Source organism: Leuciscus leuciscus (assembly GCF_965113295.1).
Source record: "Leuciscus leuciscus genome assembly, chromosome: 21".
In the NCBI taxonomy this organism is placed as follows: Eukaryota; Metazoa; Chordata; class Actinopteri; order Cypriniformes; family Leuciscidae; genus Leuciscus; species Leuciscus leuciscus.
Genome location: NC_138745.1, coordinates 23,509,899 through 23,525,867, shown reverse-complemented (window position 1 = coordinate 23,525,867; position 15,969 = coordinate 23,509,899). Strand labels below are relative to the sequence as shown.

The following is a 15,969-nucleotide window of genomic DNA, read 5'->3' as shown; positions in this document are numbered from 1 at the left end:
GCTATGACACATCTTCTAGTACAGAATCTCCGGATCAAAACACAGGAGAAGAAGAAGCTGAAACAAGTGATAGAAAATTGCTCACTCAAATGTAATATAATGTGATCATCAGACATTAAACAGCTTGTAAATCAAAACTGCTTAATGTTTCCAAAAGAAATGAAGCGTAACCCATGAAGAAAAAAACGACTGTGAAGCTTTGGGGGTGTCGGACTCGATCTACTCCATCTGTGTTTTGATCACGTTTCTGAATCTGATCAAGGCGTAGTCTTTGACAAAAATTTGATTTTCTCATCTTTTTTGTTTAAAATGTTGCCTATATTTATGAAACTAAACGACATTCAAGTGTTGATAAAAAAGGATGCATGAAGCTAATAAAATGTTTTTAAAATTAAAGTACAGTTAAAGGTATTTTTCAAGTATAAAAAATAACATTTGAACATAGTAGTAGGCTATAGGCCTACTGCAAGTGCAAAAATTATATATAAATAGTAAACTATAAGTATAATGTTAAGTTCACTTAAAGAAAACTTGTAGTATAAAACTACTAAACTAGTAGTTTACTGAGAGTACATTAAAAGAAAACTACTAGTATACCCATAAGTTCACTTGCAGTACAAATGAGAAACGTAATTATGAACTAGTTGTGCACTTAAAGGAACACTCCACCGTTTTTTGAAATAGGGCTTATTCACTTTCTTTCCTACATTTAGATAGGTGGGCAAATGCATTTTTGTCTCAGTGCATGCATTGTTTTAGTTTGACAGGGTCGGCGCTAGCTTAGCTTAGCACAATGAATGGAATCCTTTGTTGCCAGCTAGCATGTCCTGAGTAAAAGTGATATAAAAATTTGTAAAAACCCACCTAATTACTTCTTGTGGCCTGCGTATTCACAACAAGTACAAATAGTGATGCAGATTAACACTAGGCGATTTCCTAGGCAGATATTGACTTATATATTAAGGACTATATTAGGGGGAAGCACAGGCGAAGCACTGCTACTTGAGCGTGATATCTCTGCGCCCAAGTAGCAGTGCTTCACCTGTGCTTCCCCCTAATATAGTCCCAAGTTAATATCTGCATAGGAAATCGTCTAGTGTTAATCTGCATCGCTATTTGTACTTGTTGTGAATACGCAGGCCACAAGAAGTAATTAGGTGGGTTTTTAATTTTTTTTATATCACTTTTACTCAGGACATGCTAGCTGGCAACAAAGGATTCCATTCATTATGCTAAGCTAAGCTAGCGCCGACCCTGTCAAACTAAAACAATGCATGCACTGAGACAAAAATGCATTTGCCCACCTATCTAAATGTAGGAAAGAAGGTGAATAAGCCCTATTTAAAAAAACGGTGGAGTGTTCCTTTAACGTTTACTACTGCTACACTTAAACATATACTTTAAATACTAAAAGTGGGCCAATTTAGTCCCAAGCGGTATTAAAATAGTAACCTTACAAGTTTACTACTAGTACATATTGACATACACTTACTACATAATGTATACTTAAAAATATACTTGAACATTACTTAAGTATACTTCATAAAATGAACTTGAAGTATACTTCTTTTTCGTAAGGGTGGTGAAAATTTACCAACAGTGATCCAAGGAGAGACAAACCACAAACCGGTGTTGGGCACCCAAGTCTCATTCATGCAAGAGGGCAACAAAGGCTATCCCATTTGGTCCAAACCAACAGAAAGTCTACTGTGGCACAAGACACACAAAATTTCAATGATGGTTTTTGGAGGAATGTGTAGCGTTGGAACTGGACCTTGGAGCAGTGGAAGAAGGTCGCCTGGCCTGGTGTACGTGTGCACCGTTTACCTGGGGAAGTGATGGAACCAGCACTATGGGACGACGATAAGCCAGTATAGGGAGTGTGATACTCTGGGCAATGTTCTGCTGGGAGACCCTGGGTCCAGTCCTTCATGTGAACGTAATTTTGACACATGCCATCCACCTAAGCATTGTTGCAGACCAGGTACACCCTTTCAGGACAATGGTGTTCCGAGGTGGAAGTGGCCTCTTTCAGCAGGATAATGCACCCTTCCACACGGCACATATTGTTCAGGAATGGTTTGAGGAACATGCTGAAAAGTTCAAGGTGCTGCCCTGGCCTCCAAGTTCCCCTGGTATTAATCCAACTGAGCATCTGCTGGACCAACAAGTTTTGATCCACGGTGGCACCACCTCACAACCAACAGGACTTGAAGGATCTGCTGCCAACATTTTGGTAACAGATACCACAGGACACCTTTAGGTGTTGTAGAGTCCATGCCTCGGCTGTTTTGGGCAGCACACGGAGGACCAACAGCATATTAGGTAGGTGGTCATAATGTTTTGGCTCATCTGTGTATATACCATTCAAACGTTTGGGGAAAGTAAGTCTCTTTTGCTCACCATAGCTATTTTTATTTGTACTATATTGTGAAATATACTTTAAAATAACTGTTTTCGATTTTAATATATATTTTAAAATGTTATTTATTCATGTGTTGGCAAATTTGGCTGAATTTTCAGCAGCCATTACTCCAGTCTTCAGTGTCACATGATCACATCATTCTAATATGCTTTACATTAACAGCATTTTGGTGCTCAAGAAAACATTCCTATCATTAGTGTTGAAAACATTTGTGCTGCTTAAAATTTTTGTGGAAACTGTGATACATTTTTCTTTGATGAACAGAAAATTCCAAAGAACAGTGTTTTGTAACAATGTAGGTTACTGGGTTCACACGGTTTTTGAGTCAATGTGTTTGAACTACAGTTCTGCCTTCACTAAATAACATGTTTTGAATTTACATTAGCAAACCCCCTCAGGGCTTCCAGGCTGTAGTCAGTCAGACAGCTCACCTGAGCAGCAGGTAGGACATGTACACACAGCACCTCACCCCTGAAGGAGAAGAGATGGAAAGATGAGTCTAATCTACAGTTAACTAAAGCTAAACACCTCACCTGTCTTTACTTTGAATAATTCAACTAGACTGAGGCTTTATATTTGCTTTTGGGGAGTCTTGTTCTGAACTGGATGTGTCTCAAACCACACATCTGATGTAATGACAAAGAAATGAAAACACGTTTAAGTGTTTATAGGCTAAACCACAAGGTCTTTACAACTTCGAGGAGAGAACTTGAAAGAACTGACTCTACATAAGCTGGCTGTGTGGAAGTGTATACAACACAAGTAGAGAAATCAGAATCTATAGGCACTATAATAATTACTTTGATGTACATTTCATTGTTTTATCCATGTACAAAACGTGATGAAAATAATATGGAAAAACATGATAAAACAAAAATTAAATTATTACATTATTATTTATTTCACAACAAACAAAGTTTCAAAATAAGTTAGTATTGTTTACGATGAAAACAAACGTTTTGAAGCAGAGCTAAAGTTGCAGCTTTGGTTGGACTTTTAAGTATTTCATTATTAGCAGATAATTATTATTTTTCAGGTACTGACAAGGTGAAAATACTTGCTTGACAGTCAAATACCGACTAGGCATCCATATAGGCATGATTATTTTCAGTGTTTATTGTTCCTCAATTTGTCAAATCATGCACAAAGTGTAAAACTATTATTTAATTGTGTGTTTTTAGGTTACATAAATCTAGCTATAAAAGTTGCCATATTAGGACTAATGAGTTGACATTGTAATCATTTTGGTATAGAATGGTCATCACCACCATCGTCTTTCCCATCACGCAATGCTAATAAAGACAGAACATTATTTAAAATAGAGTGGAAATGTTCAAGTTTTCCAGACAAAAAAATTTATACTTCTTGCTTACTAAGCCTTATAATGAAAACAGTTAGCAGCACCAGTAAGAATGTATAACTCTTTAATTAATTTGCAATATACCTAATTTCATCTGGAAATTAAGCAAATGTGACTTTTATAGTATAGCCACGCTGCATCGACAGTGTTGTCTGGATTCTGGGTGGTGTTTTGCTGCCGCCTCACTTGTTTTTACAGGCCCGTCTCATAATATCTCCCTCACCTGATAAGCACTGTGAGGCTAGACTGACAAGCTTTTGCTCTGCCGTCATTGCAAGACCATAAAATGTCGAAACAGCTGTGGTACGTGAATTACTGCACTCAGGGTATTAGTGCACTAGAACTGGACAAAGATTAGCATGAATTACCGTCAAGCGCATGTCTTACCTGTGACATTTAAGTGTTTTTAAAAGACTTGCGTTGCAAGACAGAGTGTTGGTTTTTCAGGTATGCCAGGTAGTTTAACCCTTGTAACCTTATACCCCTCTGTACACCCATGATTAATGGTTGACCATGAGATAATGGAATTGTAAACCTTTGCAGGTCAACAGCTCAATTGTGGCTGTAATTCTGTGAACAATTCTGTCCAGACATCTGAGTCCACGTGCTTTTCTTTCGTTTACGTATGTTTCAAAATTCATGACAGGTCATTACCAGAGAAAATGTGAGGATGTCTAAGCAATTCAAAAATGTTTGGCTTGGGGCTTTTTTTTATAAGGTAATGGAAAAATACCATGGTAACATCAGTTCTGAAAGGTCACCTTTTCTCTTCAATTTTTCCTGATCATTTAATCCCTCTCGCACTTTTACACCAGAGTTTTTAGTACGAACCCGAGTCTTTTTGACGTCAGAGTTCAGTTTGTTTGATTGATGTGCAGATGGTTCTCAGCATTGGCTGCGCGCCAGGAACCACACCTGAGACCGTTTGAAAAGGCTGTCTGAAGCATGGTTCATATAAACTTAACAGTTCACAGTTGGTATGAATGCAATCTGGGGAACAACAAATATAATCTGCATCTCTGCATTCTCCCCATCAGATTGATTCAAGTCTGATTAATTTCTCATTGCTGTTTGTCTCCAAATAAATTACAGAGCAGCTTGCATACTTCACAACTCTTGCAATGCCACCATGGGGGGAGGAGCGTACAATCAAACTTGGGTTCAGGCCAAGAGTAAAAACAGTCTAAAAGAAGGTATACAAAAAAAATAACTATACTGAGCAAAAATAACAGTTTTGACTATAAAGGTCATACAGTGTTACTGTAATAATCTCTTGCAAGGAACAACACTACACTTCTTATTGGTGGATTTAATCCTGGTATAATGTCAACAACGATCTGCCTCATATCAAGCCTTAGGTTTATTTCAAGCTTTGACATGGTAGCAAAACTTCCCATGCTGGGTTTAATTAGAAATGAGGTGGATGCAGAATTGTAAATCAAATTCGAATGTTTGGAATTAGAATCAAAGTAAATTGATTTAGAATTTCATGTGATTTTAATTTTAAACTAGAATAGCAAAGTGTGTCAGGACAAAACATTTATGTTGTTTTGACAAAAGCTTTGTTTGAAAAACCTGAAAAAAAAGCCTATCAGGAATTATGAACAGATAAAAAAGAATGGAACGTCAGAATGGACAGAACACTGTAAAAGAAAATGGATCAATAAGTTATGACAACATAAGTTTTTACATTGTATTAAGTCATCAACATTAAGAACAAGTTACGCAATTTTCAACTTTTTTTATAAGTTAAACAAGATTCAACTCATTTTTTTTTTAAATTAGTTAAATGTAAATTAAATTGAAATGACTTAAACATCCAAATTGATTGTACTTAAAAATTTAAGGCATCGACTTTTTTACATAGATAGATAGATAGATAGATAGATAGATAGATAGATAGATAGATAGATAGATAGATAGATAGATAGATAGATAGATAGATAGATAGATAGATAGAATTTCTAGCACTTGTGGACAGAAGGAAGTGAGACACAAGTTTACTGCGAGTGACTTATGTTTGAGGTGTCGTTTCATGACCTTGCATGCCCTCAGCTTGTGTACATTTCTTGTTCTATTTTTACATCTAAGGCCCTGTGTGTCTGTCCACACTTGCTCTGATATTCTTTCTTTATCTCTCTGCACCGGTGTCTCTTGTCGCTCTTCAGTGGGATAAAATGAGATGTCAACCCACAGACTAAATGACCATGATTATTGTTTGCAACACATGGCACATGCAGAAGCAGAAGCAAAGACCCTTGTGGTCAGAGTGATGATAAGGCATAAAAGAATCATCCAGATAACCACTAATCAGAAGAACCATGCCATCAGAACCTGGTCTGCAGACTCAGCACTGATGAATGGAAAGGAAGTGTAAACCCCCTTGAGAATCTGTGTTGCAGTTTGATGAAAATATTTGCGTTTCATGACCCTTGGGGCAGTGTGGCAGAGGCTCCTTCAGCTCTAAATTGATGTAGTGGAACAATACCGTTCCCTTCCAAGAGGTGCCTTACCATCTGGACTTCTGCAGGAAGCTGCCATTACTCACCTTGCCTGCGTAATTTCAGGGGCTGTGAAATTACTGTGGTGAACCACTTCAGGCCACCAGCCCGAGGGGCTTTGCAGTAGAATGCCACCACATCATCCCTCACACAACTTATTTGACACACCTCCATGAAGAGATTTAAGCACAGGAGAACTGATAAAGTGGTTCTTCAAGTATGTCCCTGTGGGTTAAATAAATAATTATTTCAAATATTTATTATTCTATTTCATTCTTTAGATTAGTTTTAATGTATGTAATAGTCTGTATTTTTTATGATGGTTATTCATATTGTAAGATTAAAAAGTCTAGCTCTGGGACAAATAGTAAAACAATCAAATCTACACATATATGTATTTGAAAAGGAAGCAATGGTAAAATGTTTCCAAGTCAGTTTTCATGTGGCGTGAAAAACAGAATTGCTAAAATAGTGTATTGTTGTTGTTGTTTCTACAAGTTTCAAACAAACAAACTGCAGTTCTGTTTGGTGCCACTAGTTGTGCAACAATTGCACATTTTTAGATTAGTCACTTTTACCTTTCTAGCATTTAATCTGTCATGCCAACATGGGTTATGTAGTGTGTGTGAAAGTAGGGGAAAGGTTAACTGGGATCTGCGTTCTCAACCCTCTATCTGGGTTACACTGTCAACACTTGACATGTGCCATACACACTGACTCGAGAACCGCTCAAAAGCACGCAGAACAAGAGGGCTGAGTAGACTAGTTTGTGGTTTCAATGTAATGTTTGTTTACAGCAAAGTACAAATAAATGTAATGTATATTATCTCAGCAGACAAGGATTAAACCACATATTTTGGATCGGGGGACCAAAAGTAATTATTTAAGAAGCAACCACAGAAAAAAGCCATATCGGTCTATCGCTATTCTGAGTATTGGGAACGTGTCCCTCTCGATCTCTATGGTGCTTATGGCCCTGTCAGCATACTAAAATAGGGTTAAAATCCTATGTTGTGTTCAGCTCTGGGGATTTTCAAGGGTAACTCTTTTAGAAAAGTGTCTGGTCCTCCTGCGCTCTTGTGATAGAATGAGTAAAGAACAGTACTGTATGGAGCTTTTCTCCTGGGGGTGGAGGAGAGGAGGGGGGCACACTTTCAAAGACTCCAATACAGACATCTGCAATCTGTCGCTTCAAGCAAACTTACCCCCTCGACCTTCTTTTCAAGCAGGAACTACTGCCAATGAGGAGGAAGAAAACCCAATCATGAATTCCCAGCGCTTGGCAGCCACCACATTCAGCATCTCCCTGTGTCTTTTGTGCTTGGTCTCAAAAAGGTTTCTTTTTTCCTTCCCTCTTTCAAGCTTAAAGGCCTTCCCTCTCTTTTCTGTCCGTCTGAGCGAGGGCCTAGAAGAGTCATGGGTGCAGTAATGAACTGCATGACAAAACTGTCATTAACATTTCCAGTGAATGCGCTCCCTGACGGAATTAAGATCGCAGGTCGCGGATCTCCATGTCCATTCTCCCTGCCTGGGATATAGTGGGATGCAAAAGCTATAATGTGCAGGGTTTTTTTGGACACTGTCTAGATACATCTAAATATGAACATTATGTCATCATGACTCTCATGTTGTCCAAAACCAGTATGACATTCTTTCTTCTATGGAACACGGGAGGGGAAATTACGATAAAATGACAAAAAAGCACAAGAAAAATCATAAAAGTGGTTCATATGACTCATGGACTGTATTCCAACCCTGTGTCTGAATATGCCTACTTCCCTACTATAGGTGAAAAACAGCATGTTAAAAGAGTATATGTCCGAATTCATAGTTTTTATAAAACAGTAAGTGATAGCCTGATGACCTACTACTTTCGGCTTTACTATCCCATGAGACAACGGGAGAGGATGGCAGTGAAGCGACACAATTGATGCCGTAATTCACATGTCGATGGCAACATGGTGGATGCAGTGTGTCCAGATTTCATTTATAGTACACAAATTCATACTATACATACGCTCACAAAATAAGTTCTTCATCAAAAGCTCAAGTCTTCTGGCCTCCATAAGCTTTATGTGAAGAACAGACCAAAAGTCAGTATTCGCTGAAAGTCTTGTCATCCTTCCCACCATTCATGAGAATTCATAGGAGATGTAGTGTTTGTGAATTCGCATATCAGACTAGATTATCATTGATGACAATAAACAAATTATAGCATGACTTCGGAAGTCTTCAAATGTAGCACATGAGTCATATGGACCAATTTTATGATAGCTACTTTTATGGTTGAAAGCTTCAGTCCCTTAATCATTCATCAAAATACCTTTTTTGTTCAACAGAAGAAAGTTAATCATACAGGTTTGGTGTGACATGAATGGATGAGTAAATGATGACAGATTTTCATTTTTTTACTTACATATGCTAAAATATTTAGTCCATGTCCAACTTAAAAAAATAAATAAAGCTTCACTCAAAACCAACTAAAAGACAGCCACTCTACTGATTAAAATTGTGCTCGCTCTAAGGCTCAAATTGGAGCGGGCACACTAGCAGTCCACAATGCCAATGTGCACCAGGCCTTGGCAATGAACCCTCATGGGATCGTCCTTGAATGTCCCACAGGCTGTCATGGAGACAGACATGCGGGTATTTACAGCTCGCTTTCTCTTGCCTCCTGTCCCATCTCCTGCTGTCCGGTCTGGGGTGGGGGTGGACAGTCAAGGCCTTTGTGGTCTGCATTCTGGGTTTATTTTCCCCTCATTGCCGCTGTCTATGTTGTGAATCTCATTTGGGGGTTTATGGAGATCGACCAGGCAGGAGGTGTGCGGGTTTGCTGGGCTCTTTACAAGGCCCATCTGGGCAGGTCTGCAGCCCAATAAAGCATCAAAAGCAGCCTGATATAAATCCACCATGAGGTCCCTTGGTCTGGAGCAGGTGTATGGCTGACATGCCATTACTAGAAGCAAACATGAAAGTCCACCAATGGACACAACCAAACTCAAAATTACACACACAGTTAGACATGCAAGATTGAATTTCTTCTGATCTGTCACAATCATTTTCTTGTCAAACTAGTCAAATGTGAGTTTTAGCACTGCAGAGTGCCAAAATAAACTAACAGGTATGAACAGGCATGCTTTGAACTATCCCAACTCTCTAAAAACAACAAAAAAAGGCATGATTTTGGTTTTTCCCAGGTGGTGTCAAGAAGTCACAATAATAAAGATGTAAAACCGAACAGTAAAACAGGTTCACCCAAGATCAACATGTTTGAACGTGCAATCTGTGATCTTGAACACTCAATCAACGTCATATATGGGTGAAGGACCATCGGTTCAGATGAAAGGAACAGACATCAATTAACTGACACATTCATTTGAGGTGTGAAGAACATATGTGTCATGTTGAGCAATATTACGCATATGAATACAGCATACTCTACCTTTTCAGCAGTGTATAAGCAGTTTTACTTGCTTTTCATTATTGTCATTTATTGAGAATCCAGAAAGGACATTAAAAATATATAAGACTGTTAGACCTAAGATGAATATCAAAGCAACATATGGATCACTGGGGTAAAATGTGTGTCTCCAGAGTGCAGTCTATCAGTGTGGGCCAGGAGAATGTTCTCTGTCTTAACATGAGACTCCCAGAGGGGAACTATAAACTCAGTAAAACTTGGCAACTGAGAACACTGGAGTTTACAGGAAAAAAACTTCACTGAGGAAAGCAGAGCAAAGAGGGTCATCAATTTTACCCCTGACAGCTTCCCGCGTCATCTCCACCACAATAGTGAACAATTACCGTAGCTTTGACAGTACCTCTGGCTCTACGTGATGTTCCTGCAGCAAACAATCACAGGATTCTGAAGATCGAAGGGCTTGATCTTCTGAGCAGCCCTGCAACAGCTGAGATTGGCTGGAATTGGAATGACATTCAGTACGTAGAAAGAGATCTACAACTGATCCTAAAGCAACAGGCATGCCCACACCTGTTTTTAACAGTCACACCACTCCAACCAGCTGAGACTTGCCCCCCACAAACAGACACAAATAAAAATCTCTGTGTTGACAGACATGAGATATTGTAACTTCTGTGATGGTGAAAGAAAAAAAAATATTGTGTAATTGCTTCATGACTGTGAACAGTAACACAAACCGGTTTAACAGGAAGATATTATATATGTTTGTGTGTTTGTCTATGACAGCTGCTTTTATTGTGAAATCCGTGTTCACTGTGTGAAGTCTATAATGAAGAATTGTGATCTCATTTATAATTGTACATATTTGTAATTAAAGTGTGGCTCATAGATTTTCATGTGTTTGCACAGACAGTGAAACATACCTTTTTAACATATTGAAAGCTTCCATACAGTAGTGTGTGTACGAACAATCAACAATATTAATAAAATATGTTCACTGCGTTTATTTAACCCACTTAACTAATTTGGCATTATAGCAGTTTCATTCTGTCTTGTGTGATATCTGGTGCCGTATTCAATTCATTTTGACTAAAAAGTATCTATGTAATAGTATAACTAAAATGATTGTCACTGTACATTTAACTATTATGTTTTTTATATTGCTGAGACGTGGATGGGGCTCAAAACTCAAAAACATATATATGTAATGGTAAAATGTCACTACAGACATATTTTTACACTTTAGATTGTCATATGTCCATGTAGGCCGACATTTCAGCACATTCAAATGTACAAAATGTATGTTTAAAGGTTATATATCATGCTATGTGACAAGGGAGAGGAAACAGTCAATGACTATAACATATAACAGATTAATTAGAGATGCATCAAAAGAAGGGAGACAGATGGCATTTAAGTATAGCATTTTACAGTGTATTTTCTAATAGTGGCATCTACTGTAGCCTATTACAGTAATTAATTCAGCAACAAGTGTGATTTAAAATGTATATTGCATTTATTACTTTTGAATAAAGAAGAACATGCCGTTGTGCTTCGGTGATTAAACCAAATGTTCTCATTACATATCACTTCTTGTGTTTTGAAACAGTGATTATGTAGAATTAAAATATGTACTCCGTACAACTAGAATGAAAGCGTGAGATCAGGTTTTGAAAGAATGGCTTGCTGTGTTACAAGTGTGATGGCTTGGCTGGGCTGCTGCAACGTGATCAGTTTGGAGATGTACATTGAAAATGTACACCAAATAGTACCAAAGCGAATGAAAAAACTGTTGCTCATTATGTCACTCCTGAGGTTTGTTAATGCATGTGGCAAGTGCAAGGTCTAAACCACTGCTACTTCACTAAGACTTACCAGCTATTACCAATGTCACTGCTGTGAGAATGATGACTGTGGTACCTGAATGGAAGAAAAAAGAATGAAACCAATTCTCCCTCTTCTTCTTCCTCTCTCTCTCATGTGCACACAAGCTCTCACAATATTTCTCTGAAAAGGCTTCACAGTGATTAAAACCCCCTTTCCGCTGGGTCCCCCAAGTTGAAGATAAAGGTGCATTCTGGGAACAATGATCTAGTGGAATGTAGCCCCAAACCCCTGCATGCTCCACTCTCTCCTCTAATAGAGAAAAGAGCTCCCAAAGATGCTTTTGATGTCCAGCCTTATGCAGACAAACAGCTGCACGGCTCTTATGAAAGCCTTTTGCTTTCGCTAAAAGACAGCGAGCCTGCGAGGAACACTGGCGGAAAGATGAATACGGGCCTGAATTGCTTCTTAAATAAAGAGGGAAAAGAGATTGGAGCTAGCGTAGTTGCTCAGAACATGGATAAAGCATACGGCCATAAAGAGTGTGAGAAATCAATTTGCTTTTTAAGGAGCTCTTTGTAAACAGGAACATTGTGCTCATTTTGCTACGCTGGTGGCGGCATAGACCTTTCTTTTGTAAATCGAACAGCTTTAGTATACAATAGCTGGAGGGGGGAAAAAAACTGCATGAATTCAGTCCATTGATTTAGGTTTAGGCCTAATGTGTTGATGCAGCAGAATAAAACCATGTTTAGGTGTCACAGGAGCTCTGTGTTTAGTTTTCCTTCCCCCTCACTCCTACCGCTTCACTGTCGGCCCCTCCTATGACCTCCTATTCCTCTGCGTCCCTTGAGTCGGTTACATAACTTATTTCCACTGACCTGCCCTCTTCTTTTCCTGTGCACACACACACACAGAGCTCTAACATATTTCTTCTGGATAATTCAGCTGGAGATTAGGGAGGCTGTGGGTCAAACCCTCCCCTGCCTGGACTGCATATGTGGGTCTTTTCAAAGGTCTGGATTTCATCTTTTTCCCCTTGGTGTCCTGCGCACACAGTGTCAAGCCTGCAAACCTCCCTGCGTCTGCCTCTATTTTAAAGCCTGTCAGTTTAATGCATTACAGTGTGAAGAATGAACACTTGGAAAGACAGACAAAGGTCGGTGCAAAAAAAGAAAAGGACAAACAGAAAAAGATAGAAAGCTTTAGATATCTGACGTTTGGACATTGATGGGGGCCGTAACCTTTTTGGACGATGAAAAGGGAAATCCAGATGGTTCTGAGCACCTTTAGATTATTTACCGAGCCTGATTTAGCAGCGTCTACAAACACATTCTTTCTCTTGAGGTAATTTTTTTTAACTTAAGTATGTTACTGGATTTGTTATTAGGATGGATATTTCTGGAGGCCACTTTGGCCTTTCTTCCCCCATGGTGTTCTCTGATGTCCACTGACGGATCTCAAGAGGGAAGAATGCGTCATGGGCAAGTTATTAAATCCGATTTTGAAATAATATTTATGAGTGGAGGCGTTTATATGGCCTACGACATCAGAGGCGGAGGTGGGATTTGGGTCAGGGGAGAGGAGATCTTCCTGAGATGGAATACATCTGGAAAGAAGATTCTCCAGCCGTTGCATTTTTGCCACATCCTTATATAAAACACGGCTGTGAGCAGAAATAAATTTAGCCCGCCTTAGCTTCTGTATTTCTCTGAAGTCCACCTGATTCCATGCTTTTTTATTACAGCTGGGCATGAATACATATTTTCTGATTTGCTCTAAATTCAATTTAATTCTAATTTCAATTCAGTTTGATTCAGATTCACTTGGCTATTGAAGATACAAATTTGCTTACATATGAAACAAACCCGCTCTCAGCTATTGCTGTAAATAATTATTTTTTATTTTATTTTTTTTGCATATCAATCAAATGTTTAATTTGTTCATTAATCAGTCTACTCTGGTTGAGCTGAATGTTTTTGATTCAAACTCGAACTACACTGCTATCACGAGGGCAGCTCAATATTTTTTCCATTATTTTACAGGCATTCAATTCGAACAGCAAACTTATGTAAAATATGACTTATTTGGTCATGCTGCTGTATTCAACCGCAGAAGTGCGTCAGAGTAAGAGATTGATCTTAACAATCAGTATCGAGAACGTTCAATCAAATATTTGACCTACTACTGTGTTATATAAAGTATTACATGTTTATATACATTCAGCATTATTGCAAATCTTACCATCCAAAAGTATCTGTGTCAAAGATATACTGTTGAAAAATGTCCTTAACGATTCCAAACCATAACATCTCAAATTGAATAGGAAAACCATCAGCAGAATCATTCTTCACTGCAGCTGTCCATATGTCCTTCATCACTATGGCTTGGACCAAAAATAACTCTAGATTTACAAAAGCTGAAAGTCAGAGAGAGATTGTCACAGATGGTACAAGTTAGCACGGTTTACAATATTCTATTACCCCCACACAACTTCTCTCCAAACAAGTCAGATTGATTTTTCATGGAGGAGATTATGAGTAACTCACTCAGTATGTGCTTTATTTATAAACCCATGGGAGCCATCTTATGGAAACTATTTTCCAAAGTGGGCTTTGCCAGTTTTGTGGCACAGGGCCTGTGCATAAAAGAGAAATTCCCTTTTTATGCTGATCTATTATCAGGTCTGTTGTGGCTGCTGTAATAGTTAATAGTCCGGATTTTGATTCATAAAATTATAAAATTCAAATGAGATCTCTGACATCTCAACTGCTTCTCCTATAGCAATAGGATTGAAGTGAGATAAAATCAAGACTTTTGTTGAAATCTTTTGATTCTCATATTTTTCACCAGATTTGTACAGTTTCCTTCTGTGAAAAAGATGCTAAGTTTGTGTGTGTGTGTAAGTTTTATTTCTTTTAGGAGAGTTAGGGGAAACATCTGAGATCAATATAAAATAATTTTAGGATCATTTTAGCAGTAAATGTGAGACAATGTTGGTACTTCAATGAGACCTAAAACTAAATAAAGCATCAAACATAACCATGAGCCACGAAAGAGCTACCTTGGAGTGATAACAGCAACTCCGGGACAGTTCACACACCACACCCACTCAATGGCTATAATAGCTGTTATTCTGGACATACTTGAGATTTGAGCACAGGCGCTGTTTTCCAACTGGCCCATCTGTGTCAGATTGAATGATGAGCTTAACCCTTGATATTATTCAAACAGAAGATGGGTGAGTGGGGTTACCCAAGGCTAGTGTACCCATGAGAAACAAAATCAGGTGTGACAGGGCGTGGAATCGCAGTGAAGATGGAGATTTACTGGACGTTACAATTAAGCTTTCTGCTCATCCTGCCACTTCATGACAAATGACTCATAATTACCTGCTGAATCCTGCTGATGATTATGGTACAAATTCACCACCCTTTCAATACAATGGATCAGGCTTTAAATTTCAATTGTCCATTTCATAAAGAGGAAAAGATTAAATATGATCAAGTTCATGATTAAACTATTTTTTAAATGTTGATTTAATAAACATCAATCAAAAAAAGTTATTACTAAATGTCAATGACTCCAGCCATGTGGATGAGTAACTTGATTACAAACATAGCAATCCAGTGCAAGAGGGGAAATCCAAGATTTTGAATATGGTCTGGGCTGACAGAGCATCTGTAAATAGAGTTCCCATCCGGCCACAAACTGTCTATCTCTGCCAAGTGCATATTCGAGAGTGACATGCAGGTTGTTAGTTTATGGCTGCACAAGCCTGCGGTCCCAACAGTGGCTCATAAAACACGTTAAAGATGGAGTGACAGGACAAAACCTAATGTCTGTCTAGACCCTGCACCTATCCTGACCTTTATTTAACTTACCGCAGTCAGTGGCGAATAACTGGTTGTGTGTTTTGCCTTGCCAAAACAACCTACCCAATGCAAATTTCAAAACCAAAGTGGTAACGTTGCTCAATATGTGGATACAATGAAGTTTTGTTACACTCTTTGTGTATTGATGTATTTTCTTTCTGGAGTGTGTGTAATGTGATTACATAAGCAAATGGTCAAATTATCCTAGGATAGGTTTGATTATTTTTGCGTGAGGCACTGGCCAACCCCTTGTGTGTTGCTTATGACCTTGTGGCCCTAGGGCATTTTAACTAATTTTAACTCTACGCCTGTATAGGATCTCTTTCACTATGTAGGTCAGCGCTTTATCAATCTTCAATGGAGGCAGCGGTTCAGGATCTGTGGTAACATGGCCAGATGCTGGGTGGATTGGTTTCAGGAGGGAGACATGAAAGGAAGGAGAGATTTGATAATGAGCAGAAAGCTCTATTTGGTACGTAACAGGGTTAATCTGACATAATATTTTGATAGGACCCACATACCTAGGGCTGAGCTTCCTCCAGGTTAGCCGGAGCTTGAGTCAT

General features: G+C 38.6%; 1 long non-coding RNA gene across 1 annotated transcript in view; it reads left to right on the top strand.

Annotated features, from left to right (window-relative positions):
• The window catches only part of LOC309485129, a 183,690-nt gene that overhangs the window by 116,173 nt on the left and 51,548 nt on the right, over nucleotides 1-15,969 (top strand). The window lies entirely within an intron of this gene.